The sequence below is a fragment of the Botrytis porri genome (genome assembly GCF_014898465.1).
Source record: "Botrytis porri strain MUCL 3234 chromosome Unknown BPOR_010, whole genome shotgun sequence".
NCBI classification, from domain to species: Eukaryota; Fungi; Ascomycota; class Leotiomycetes; order Helotiales; family Sclerotiniaceae; genus Botrytis; species Botrytis porri.
Window position 1 is genome coordinate 865,298 of NW_024066084.1, and position 13,321 is coordinate 878,618.

Consider the following 13,321-nt stretch of genomic DNA (forward strand, 5'->3'; position numbering starts at 1 on the left):
AAATCAAAACCAAGGGCGTTACCGCAAGAACGAGGGTAGACCACGATACAATCCACAGAGATACGGAGACCCTATGGAGTTAGACGCCACGCACCACGCAAACAGGAATGATGATCAGGAAAAGAAACGTAGACGAGAAAACAACTTATGCTTTGAATGTGGAAAAACAGGGCACCGGGCAGCGGATTGCCGAAGTAAGAAGACAGGAGGAAAGAAAGACAACTTCAAACCCAAGTTCGGCAAAGGCCAACTTAACGCTACCTTTGTATCCCAGGAACATCCAGCTAAGACCGAAGAAACTGAGACCTTCACCAGTGAAGAATTCCGGAAATTATTGGATGAGTTACCACGAAACCAAGAGGGTATGAATGCAGTAGATTTGTGGGAACAGGAGTATTACCGAACCCCATCACCGTCGGTAACGGAAGAATGTATTAAGGAAGAGATACCAGCAGATCACGCGATGATGAGCTGGACTGCTTGCTATGATGAATTCTGCGGAATCCATCGATCAGATAAAGAAGCAACCGGATGGTTCCCCAAGAAAAGAAAGACAAGGAACCAACAATCCAATGAAACAGACAAAAAACAAGTTACCCAGCAATTGAATGCTACAGGACAAGCAGGACAGATATACTGCAAGGTCAAAATAAACGGACAAATACAGCAAGCCATGATAGATTCAGGGGCTACAGGAAACTTTATTGCACCAGAAGCTGCAAAGTACTTGGGAGTTCCACTCCAGAAGAAACAAAAACCCTACCAATTGCAGTTAGTTGACGGACAACTAGCAGGATCTGACGGGAATGTTTCACAGGAGACACGACCAGTACAAATGAACATAACCCAACATTCAGAGGTTATACAGCTTGACGTTGTGCCATTGGGCCAACAACAGATCATCTTAGGGATGCCATGGTTGAAGGCACACAATCCTAAGATAGATTGGTCACAAGAGACAGTGACATTTGATCAGTGCAAGAACGGTCACGACGACACGTTCAAGGCGTCCGCGAGACGTAACACGCGCCAAGGAGAGTTGAACGCGAACAACACCGGCGACGTAGGACACCCAGTCCAGGGTCCTCCATTAAGAGCGAAGGCCAGTACACCTCCTCTACAAATGCAGAAGCCAACGACACGGCAGGAAATCGCAATCAAGGCAGAAGAGCCTATGATACCAGAACAGTACAAGAAATACGAACATGTGTTCAAGGAACCAGGGATCCATGAGGCTTTGCCAGAACACAAGCCATGGGATCATGAGATAATATTGGAGGAAGGCAAGATGCCTGTGCACACCCCAATTTATTCAATGTCAGCCGATGAGCTGAAGACGCTCAGGGAATATATCGATGACAATTTGGCCAAGGGATGGATCAGGGAATCCACGTCCCAAGTGGCAAGTCCAACTATGTGGGTACCCAAGAAGGATGGTACTAAGAGACTAGTTGTGGACTACAGAAAGCTCAACACGCTTACCAAGAAGGATCGATATCCACTTCCATTAGCTACGGAATTAAGAGATCGATTGGGCGGAGCTACCATATTCACCAAGATGGACCTGCGCAACGGGTACCATTTGATCAGAATGAAGGAAGGCGAGGAATGGAAAACCGCTTTCAAAACAAGATACGGGCTATACGAATACCAGGTTATGCCGTTCGGGCTAACTAACGCACCAGCTACTTTCATGAGACTCATGAACAATGTGTTGTCACCATACTTAGACACTTGTTGTATATGCTACTTGGACGACATCCTAGTATATTCAAACAACGAGAGCCAACACATCAAGGACGTCAGCAGCATCCTCGAAAGCTTAGCCAAAGCCGATTTGCTATGTAAACCAAGCAAATGTGAATTCCATGTTACGGAAACGGAGTTCCTAGGATTCACCGTATCAAGCCAAGGGCTCAAGATGAGCAAGGATAAGGTCAAGGCAGTGCTCGAATGGAAGCAGCCTACCACGATTAAAGAAGTACAGTCTTTTTTGGGATTCGTCAACTTCTACCGAAGATTTATTAAAGGTTATTCAGGGATTACAGTACCCTTAACCAATTTAACCAGAAAAGAGCAAGGAACGTTCGAATGGACCGCCAAGGCGCAGGAGTCCTTCGAAGCACTCAAACAGGCAGTAGCCGGAGAACCAATACTGTTAACATTTGACCCAGAAAAGCAAATCATAGTGGAAACGGATTCCTCAGATTTCGCTATAGGGGCAGTTCTGAGTCAACCAGGTCAGAATGAGAAATATCAACCAATCGCATTCTACTCTCGAAAACTATCACCAGCCGAACTAAATTACGAAATATACGACAAAGAACTACTGGCGATAGTCGATGCATTTAGAGAATGGCGAGTATATTTGGAAGGATCAAAATACACAGTACAGGTGTATACGGATCATAAGAACTTGGTTTACTTCACCACAACGAAGCAATTAAACAGACGACAGGTCAGATGGTCGGAAACCATGGCCAATTACAATTTTAAGATTTCATATGTCAAGGGATCAGAAAACGCTAGAGCCGATGCTCTAAGCCGAAAACCGGAATATCAGGAAAACAAGTCGTACGAATCATACGCTATATTCAAACGGGAAGGCGAATCACTGGTCTACAATGCACCGCAACTAGCAGCCACTCATATATTGGAAGATAATCATCTAAAGAACAAGATCCAATCATACTACGAAGGCGATGCTACAGCAATACGCATACTCAAGGCAACAGAACCAGGATTCACGATAGAAAACGATACAATATACTTCCACGGAAAAGTATACATTCCTAGCCGAATGACCAAGGAATTTGTGACGGAACAACATGGGTTGCCCGCACACGGACATCAAGGGATTGCAAGAACATTTGCAAGAATACGGGAAATCAGTTACTTCCCACGAATGAGAACGATAGTTGAAGAAGTTGTTGGAAATTGTGACACCTGCATACGAAACAAGTCATCACGACACGCTCCGTATGGTCAGCTCCAGACCCCAGACATGCCTTCTCAGCCATGGAAGTCCATTACATGGGACTTTGTGGTTAAACTACCACTCTCAAAAGATCCTACTACAGGAATTGAGTACGACGCGATACTCAATGTAGTAGATAGACTAACAAAATTTGCTTATATGATACCATTCAAGGAAACATGGGATGCTGAGCAACTAGCATATGTGTTCCTAAGGGGCATAGTAAGCATACACGGAGTACCAGATGAGATAATCTCGGATCGAGACAAGCTCTTTACCTCGAAATTCTGGACTACCTTGCTAGCACTTATGGGTATCAAGAGAAAGCTATCGACATCTTTCCACCCACAAACAGATGGTCAAACAGAGAGGACCAATCAGACAATGGAAGCATATCTTAGATGCTACGTAAATTACCGACAGGACAATTGGGTAGAACTATTACCTATGGCACAATTCGCATATAACACATCGGAAACGGAAACCACAAAGATTACACCAGCACGCGCTAACTTTGGGTTCAATCCTAAAGCATACCAAACACCGATACCACAGGAGGTTAATGCCGAATCAGCAATAATACAAGTCGAACAATTAAAGGATTTACAAGAGCAGCTTGCTCTTGATCTAAGATTTATATCATCCAGAACAGCAGCCTACTACAATACGAAACGTAGTATGGAACCTACGCTTAAAGAGGGGGATAAAGTTTATCTGCTACGACGAAACATCGAAACCAAAAGACCAAGCAATAAACTAGATCACAGAAAACTAGGACCATTCAAGATTGATAAGGTAATAGGAGCCGTTAATTATCGGTTGAAACTACCAGACACGATGAATATTCACCCAGTGTTTCACATATCCTTACTCGAACCAGCACCACCAGGAGCGCCAAGTGCGCCATTTACGGAAATCGAACCAGTTAACCCGAACGCCATATACGATGTCGAAACAATACTAGATTGCAAGTACGTCAGAGGCACAATCAAGTATTTAATCAAATGGTTAGATTATCCACATACCGAGAATTCATGGGAACCAAGAACAAACCTCAACTGCCCTGGGAAGTTGGAGGCGTTCCACCAGCAATACCCGGATTTGCCCAGAAAGAAGGAGAATCCATTGAGGCAAGGATCGAAGGATCCAAAGAAGAAGAATCGAAAGCAAAGGAGTCGTCGCTAGGATCAGCAGTCGAAACAGATGCTTGTTCCCGCTCCTTTTCAACACGTTCATTTTCCAACCTATCCTTTTCCTCAGCTGCATCCAGCTCATCCAAGGTTTTCAGACCACGACGCAACATGGCACCAGCACGGTCACGAAGGGATCGTTGCTGAGTGTCGAGGCGAATCAATTTAGAAAGAGTAGCACGGCGCTCCGTTTCCAGACGTTGTTCCTCGCGCTCCAAAGCATCCCAATCCGAGACAGTGGGAGGAAGAAGGTCACACTTCAGACCAGCTTTAACACACTCACCACAACGACGAGACTCTGACAAAACACGACATTCCAGTTTGCGGGAAGAACAACGAGCACAAGGATCATCCATAATAAAACCTCTCTCTTTGAATTTGGTATACAAGCAAGCACGATTTTCAGTTGATTTGGGAGTCCTAACAACAGGCATTATGAAAGAAAGAAATCAGTCATTACATTATTACAAGAAGTGGGGTAAACACTATAAGTAACGCTTGGGGACAAGCGCTAAGCTAGGAAGGGGATAGTGTTACGATGGTCTGCCACAATAGACGTCACGTGACCCCGACGCTTAGGTAACCGGATCAGAGGGATCATTAGTGATCCAGTTGATCGGATCAGAAGGATCATTTGTGATCCGACTGAGCACAGAGAACGAAGGTCTATATAAGGGAATGGGTTTCATTACAATGTAGAGCTTCGTGCTCAAGAACAATCATTAGTTTCATTACTATAGTTACGAGAATTGCAACCAGTTACAACCTTATTGAATTCCTACTTGAAGTCTAGTCTAAACCACCTCGAGAGATCTCTAGACACTTCCACGTGACCCTAGAGGCAGCTCCCGTAACATCTGAACTTATTCATTCTAATATAAATCTAACTACAACTCCAATCAAAAAGAATTTAATGCCTAATGTTTCAATAATTTCCAAAATTTTATATTTCATTACCTTAAAATAAGTTTTAATTTATTTTTAATATTATTTAATTATTAATATTATTAATAACTTTAATGTACCTAAAATATATTAATTCTTATATCTTATTATCAAATGATTATAGCTTTTTCTGAAATATTATAATAAGTATTCTTGTGAAATACAATCCGTTATTAATAATAAATATATTCTATACCCTCACTAAAATAATAATTAATATTAATTCAATAATTTATATCTTAATTATATTATACTCTTTTTTATTTCGAGTTCATTCTTTAAATCTAATCTTATACATTTGAAAATTACTATTCCATAAGAATTAAAGCTATTTTTATTTCTTTAAGTATCTTTAAAATAAAATAGTATTTATATTATTTATAATCTTTTTAATAACAATATTATCTTATTTGATAGATTTGATAATGAATAATTCCAATCAAAATGTAACTATAAATAACTTTATGTTACGGGAGCTGCCTCTAGGGTCACGTGGAAGTGTCTAGAGATCTCTCGAGGTGGTTTAGACTAGACTTCAAGTAGGAATTCAATAAGGTTGGTAACTGGTTGCAATTCTCGTAACTATAGTAATGAAACTAATGATTGTTCTTGAGCACGAAGCTCTACATTGTAATGAAATCTGTTCTCTTATATAGACCTTCCTGCTCTGCAGAACCTACAGTTCTGTCTTGTCTGGATCCTCTGGATCCTATGGATCTAGATGTTTATTCTTCGATCCCCTAGATCCTCTAGGTCCATCACGTGACTTCCTGACCATGTGACGCGGTATGTTGGATGCCGTCGTAACACTTTAATTGAATAAATTTTAAAGAAAAATTAATCTTATTATTACCCTCATTAAACTCAATATATTTCTAAATTCCAAAAGTTTTTTTTTTTTCTAATTTTTTATATTATTTAATTCACTTAATACAATTATCTAGAAAAACGTTTTTATAATTCTTTTTATTATTAAGAAGAATAATTAGCTTAACTTTTATTATAAAGATTTAAATTCGAAAAGAATTTTACAAGAAATTAATAAAATTATATTATAAAAAGAAAATATGTGATAAAAAATGATTATAAGAAAATAAAAGTATAATAAATATATTCTAATTTTATAAATTTGTATAAGTTATTTAAAAATCTTTTAAAAAAATATTCTATAATTCAAATACTTACCAGGCTTATAATTAAAGTGAATCATATAATATTATAAAAAAATTAAATTATCCTCATTTTTCCCCATTACCTACTACTCAAAGAATAGTATATATAAAGATTTTGAGTACCTATAAAGCCCTTATTAGATTCAAAAAGGCTCGGTTTTTCATTATATCACATAATATATTATATAAGCGTGACCTTCGGCCCCGACCGTGATTCCTCCGGAACCCTACATTCTTCACAAATATCTTTAATCTTTTATATAAAAACGGTTATTTAGGATATATTAAGTTTATAAACCTTATAAAAAGAAACTTTTATATCAAAAAGATATTCGCTCTAATTAGGGAATATCTTTATTATTGTGGAAAATACTAGGTATTCTCAACAAAAAGATATAGGCCTTATGGCGCACTATAGTCAATTCCGGCCCTTTTAGTATTATTCTATATTATTATTATTAATTTCATTTTAATATTATTAAAAACTATAAATGGATTTGATATGGTAATGATAGATATCTGTAAATTGTTTAAAAAGGTTTTATTAATTATAGGAAAATCTATATAGTTAATAAAAAAGTGGGGATATTTATTAGTAATGAAAATATTTAATTTAAATTAAAAATGCCCCAAGATTATTATAAATAATTGGAATTTGAAATTCCTATTGAATATATAAAAAACTATTTTCATAATGTTAGGAATAAATTTGTTATACTTAATAATATATTATATATAAATAAACAGGCAATTTGAGATTATAAATCAAATTATAAAGATTATATGAAAATATTATTTAAATTTAATAAAGGATATAAAAAAATGAAGGGAGATACTATTAATATTACAATTTTATCTTAACATGGTTTATCATCGAGTGGCTTATATCATCGAGTAGTCTACTTTCATCTCAATTTATATCTATCTCTTTCAATATGTATTTTATTAATAATCTATAATGAATTTGAATAATTAAGAAGCTCGTATACTCCTTACTATTAAAGCTATTCATAAAAATAAAAAATTAAGCATTTAAAAGATTGTTATACTTTATAATATTCTTTGTATAATTCTTTAATATAGAATAAAAGGTTTACCTTTTCGTATAGAAACTCGAGCAAATTGTTATAAAATTATAAAATTAAAAGAAAAGATAATTATTCAATATATACTTGATATAAATTTAAAAGAATTTCTATTTAAATTAAAGAATATAGAAGATATAACGAATAATATTTTCGAATCAAAGGGTACAAAACATATTAGGAAGCTTTAAATACATCAATTTGTAAAACGTTGAATTAAATTAAAGACATATTTTAGTTATGTTTATAACTTTTAAAGAGCTTTTTATAAGAATCCTAAGCTTCTTAAAGAATGGTTTCGATTAATTGTGAATATATAAGTGAAATACAACATTTTGAATAGAGATTTCTATAATTTCGATGAAACAGGCTTTATAATGAGGATTATATATGTAACAATAGTAATAACTAATACTAAACAAAATAGTAGAAATAAGATAGTATAATTAGGTAATCGAGAATAAGCTATAGCAATAATATATAGAAATAAAAAGAATGAAACTATTCCCTTATTTTTAATAGTTCAAGAACAAGTTCATCTCTTCAATTAATATATTGAAACGAATCTTCTTATGGAATAGGCTATTAAACCTATATCTAATAGATAAACGAATAATGAGACAGGTTTAGAATAATTGAAACACTTCAATAAGTATACTAAGAATTGAAGAAAGAGTAAATATCGAATGTTGATACTAAATAAGTATGAAAGTCACGAATCAATAACTTTTCAAATATACTATAAAGAGAACAATATTATATATTTATATTTACTACTACATTTAAGTTATTTAATTCAATCATTTGATATTAGCTATTTTAACAATCTAAAATGTTCATATGATAATCAAATTGATGGATTTATTAAGGTATATATCAATCATATTTCAAAGGTTGAATTCTTTATAGCTTTTAAAATTGTATATAAAAAATCAATTACTTTTCAGAATATAAAATTAGAATTCTAAGGAATAAATTTAATCCTATTTAATTTTGAAACTATACTTTCGAAATTAGATATTCAAATTCATATACCTACCCCCCCCTCTTTCAATCTAAATCAATGGATCTTTTAAATTCCTTATAATTCAATAAAAGCTTTTTCTTAATTAATATTAATTAAATCTCGAATAACTCGTTATTAATTAAGTTCTTCTATATTTATATTCGAAATTGTATTAATTCTAGCTAAAAGTATAAAAGATTAGCTTATAAGAATACACTTATAAGAATACACTTTTAAATATAGAGAATTATATATTTTGAATAGCAAATAAGATATTAAGTAAATATTAATATATAAAAAAAACTCAATTATATTAAGGAGGAGTGCTTATTGAATAAGAGGCTCTTAATATATTATCTTAATAAAAGGTTGATATTTAGATTCAACATGATAAGCATCAAAAAGAAGGGAATTCTAATAGAAAAGCATTTTCTAATTGATATTGTAGTAAATGTAGAAAGATAGGATATAATATAAGAATCTATCAAAATAATGTAATAAATCCTAGATTATTAGATTCTTAATAGTTTTAATTAATTGATTTAATTATTATTGAATAATATGGGTTTGAAAGTATAAATTGAAATGAAAATGGGCTACTTGATAATATGGGCCACTCGATGATAAACCACGTTAACAATTCTAAATAAAAAAGTATAAAAAGATTATTAAATAAAATAGTATATAGTTTTACCTTTAATAATATAATACAGTTTATTAATACAACAATAATGAGTTTACCAATCCAATCATTTCGAATGAATATTATAAATTATATTACTTTCACCATTATAACATCAAAAAGATAATATAATAAAGTATATAAACCTATCTTTTTCGAAATAAAAGATTTAATTTATTTGAGATTATACAAGAAATATTTTATTTTATTAATAAATAATAAAAAACTAAAATAATAATATACTAGATCTTTTTTTATAATAAAATATATAGATATGTTAACATATAAACTTAATATATCAGAATATTAGAAAATATATTCAATTATATTAATTATATATCTCAAATTAACTCCCATCAAAAAAGATCCTTATACATATATTAAACCAGACAAACCTAATAGAGTTATTATTAAAGATTATAAAAAGTTTGAAATAAAAAAATTATTAAGAAAGAAAAGTTCCTATAGATATAATAAGATATTATATAAGATAGAAAGAGTATAGGCTAGAATTTTGAAAATCAATAGCTAAAAAATATATTAATAAAAGAAACCAAAAAGAAATTATTATATATAAAACAAGGATATGATTGATTATATAAAGATATAATAATCAAATATATATAATCATTAAAAACAATAAAATGATAGCTAATTAATAACAGGCAATTATTAATATCATAATAACAATAATAGATTATAAAATCTATTATTTATTTATTATTAACCTATAAATTAATTAATTTACAAATTATTATCAAATCAATTTATCTTTTAATTTTATTTATATATTAGAGTTTTTAACTAATAGTTTGTTAACTTTACTTTTATTTTTTACAAATCTATTTTGTAAAAACAATTTATGTTATATTAATACTATATTACTTTTACATTTTATTTCCCACTAATTCTATTTTATATCAATATTATTACTTTATTATAGATAATAATAAAATAATAATGAAAAAGGAAAAAGGAAAAAATCAAACAACCTTGAGATTATCCTTTAAAAAATCATAAGATTCTAATAAAAGGATTAGAAAATAAATTGTCAACCCTAAATAATAACAATATTAAAGTTATATATACTGAATTAAAAAAGATGGTAGACTGGAAGAAAAGCAAGGAGAATTATATCCCTAAAAATATTAGTAATAACAATCCAATGAATTTAAAAGAAAAGAAGAAATACTGTATATCTATTTTATTAAATCAATATTCTAATAGTAAAACTATTAATAAAAAAAGAAAGATAGGTATTATTATTAATAAGATTGTTTTTGATAAATATAACGATAGAGCTAATAGTATGGATTATAAGAATAATAATATTAAAAATAAAGCTGAGAATGGAAATAATAATAATAGTGATATAAAAAGTAAGGTTGTTGAAGGTAAAGGAAGTAATATAATCTATATATGAGCAGGTACCTTCAATCTTTCAGTAGAATATAATATAATAGCTAAAGGTATAACTCTTATAAACTTTTAAGTCTTTATAAATATAATATAAATATAGTTGTATAATATATATAGCATTATAGTCTTAAATTAATTCGTTAAGATTAAGGTAAATAATATATTTATTAAAAAGATAAAGGGATAATAAAAGATAGATTAAATGAAATAATTATTTAATAATAATAATATGTTATGGAGGTACCCGCACCGCAATATGGATTATAAGATAAACCTAAGGCCTTGGTGTTGGAACCTACGAAAACAGTATTATAGGGACAATTGAATTGAAGAGTAACTAAAGATAAAGATAATCAGATAAGTAATTAGTAATTAAAAGATAGGTACCTATTTTTGTTGGTATCTACTCTATAGTAGGGACAGGGTGGACAGCGGTTATAGGTTACAAAGTAAGTATAGGTTAGATAAGTAGTAGTATCATTATAAATCACGAGAATGAATATTACGTAATGGATAGATATAGAGCGACAGTGCTCCAGGAGAGATTAGCTCTTCTAGCTGTTCAGGAAAGTACGAAGGTCTATATAAGAGAATGGGTTTCATTATAATATAGAGCTTCATACTTAAGAACAATTATTAGTTTTATTACTATAGTTACGAGAATTGCAACCAGTTACAACCTTATTTGAATTCCTATTTGAAATCTAGTTTAAACTATTTCGAGAGATCTCTAGCCACTTCCACGTGATCCTAGAAGCAGCTCCCGTAACATAATAAAAATCTTAATAATATATATAACTAGAAGTACTACAATTTGTCTATATTATGAAAATTGTTATTCAACAATTTTCATAATAGTAAAAAGATAAATGGGTTTTTAGTATATATATTCCCTTCGATATATATAATTATAGTATTACTTAATATATTAATTCTGACATATAAATACAGTAAATTCTATTTAAAAACGTTTAGTATAAACAGATTGATCTATATAAAGGTTAAGATTTTCGATTTTCTAATAATATCTTTATAAGGAAAAGTCTATATAATTAAAGTAGGGTGTACAGAATAAAATATAATTAGACTAAGGGGAAACAACAATTTGATATTCTTAGGAAAAGTATTTAATAAAAATAATATTATTAGTAAAGTAATAAGAAAGGCTTTTTTGTTATAAATATTTCTGTTTAATTTTAATATTAAAGTGTAAATGTAAGGATAATTCTTAAATGTAGATAATATATATAAAGGAAAAATTATAAAAGGATTAATACTTATCGATAGAAGATATAATAGAAATATAGGAAATAATTCTAAAAGAAGCAAATCAGCTAAAAGGTTAATCAATCAGGAAATATTCATAATATTAAAATCAAAGAAAAATTATAATAAATTTAGTTCTTAAAAGAAGATTTTATAATATAATAAGTATAATTATAATGAGTTCAAAGTATATATCAAATCTATCAACCTATTTATAAATTGTCTATTAAATAATAAATCAGAAATAATAAAGATTGTAGTTGATATAATTCGCTTTAATAATATAATAGTACAAATACTATATTAATTATTGAAAGATATAGAATAGCTTTTTATAATTATAATAAAGATAGGAATTAAGATTAAAAAGATATTAATTAAAATAAGTAATAGTAAAGGAATAGAGAGATAAATTAAAGATTTATAGGTAATACTTAATATTTTTGTTATTGAAGATAAGATTAATTAAAAATTAATATTGAAAGTAGTATTTAGATATAGAGATAGCTTGAAAGTATGAATTAATGATATATAATATATTTTTTATAAAAAACATTTTATAATTCATATATTAATTGAAATAAATATAAATAAGGCTGTAACAAAGAAGTTATTTAATATGATGAATTTATATAATCTTGAAAGCTATATAGTTATAGTAGATATGGAGAAGTATGAGTTTTTATAAGTAAATGTTTATAATTAAAAGTGAACTTTAAATATATTTATAATTAATATTATATTATTTTGATATTAAATAGGTATAACTCTGTGCTATTAATTTTTATTGTTTTTTAGTTTATTAAATATATATAGTTATAAATTATTTGTATTTGAAGGAGGTAATTTGATATTACTTACTTTTAGATAGTAATAGATAATATTTGTTGAAATAGTATTGTATATTAAAGGTAAAAGTCTAGTTGTATAAAAAAGATTATATTAAATGATTTATATGTATAAATAATAAGAACGTTATTATTTTCTTTAAACTAAGGGAGATATAATATACTACTTGGTAATATTGTTTACTTAAGCAAATATGTATATAATAGTGTAGTCTTGATAAGAAGAATAGAAGAGCTTTACTATAATTATTAAGATGCCCGTCATAGTATATATAATCTTTATCATAAAATTCGTTTTATTGAAATTATAGAAATCTTTATTCAAAATGTTGTATTTCGTTTATATATTTGTAATTAATTAAAATCACTCTTTAATAAGCTTAGGATTCTTATAAAAAGCTTTTTGAAAATTATAAATATAATTAAAATGTATCTTCAATTTAATTCGATGCTTTACAAATTAATATGTTTAAAGCTTTTCAATATTCTATATACCTTTTAATTCAAGAATATAATTCGTTATATCTTTCATATTCTTAAATTTAAATAGAAAACCTTTCAAATTCATATCAAGTATATATTCGATAATAATATCCTTTTCTAATTTCAAAAGATTATAAGATTTAGATTAACATTTAAAATAAAAGGTAAAACCTTTTATTCTTTATTATAATATTATATTCAAAATATTATATATTTTTATAATCTTTCGAATACTTATTTTTTATTTT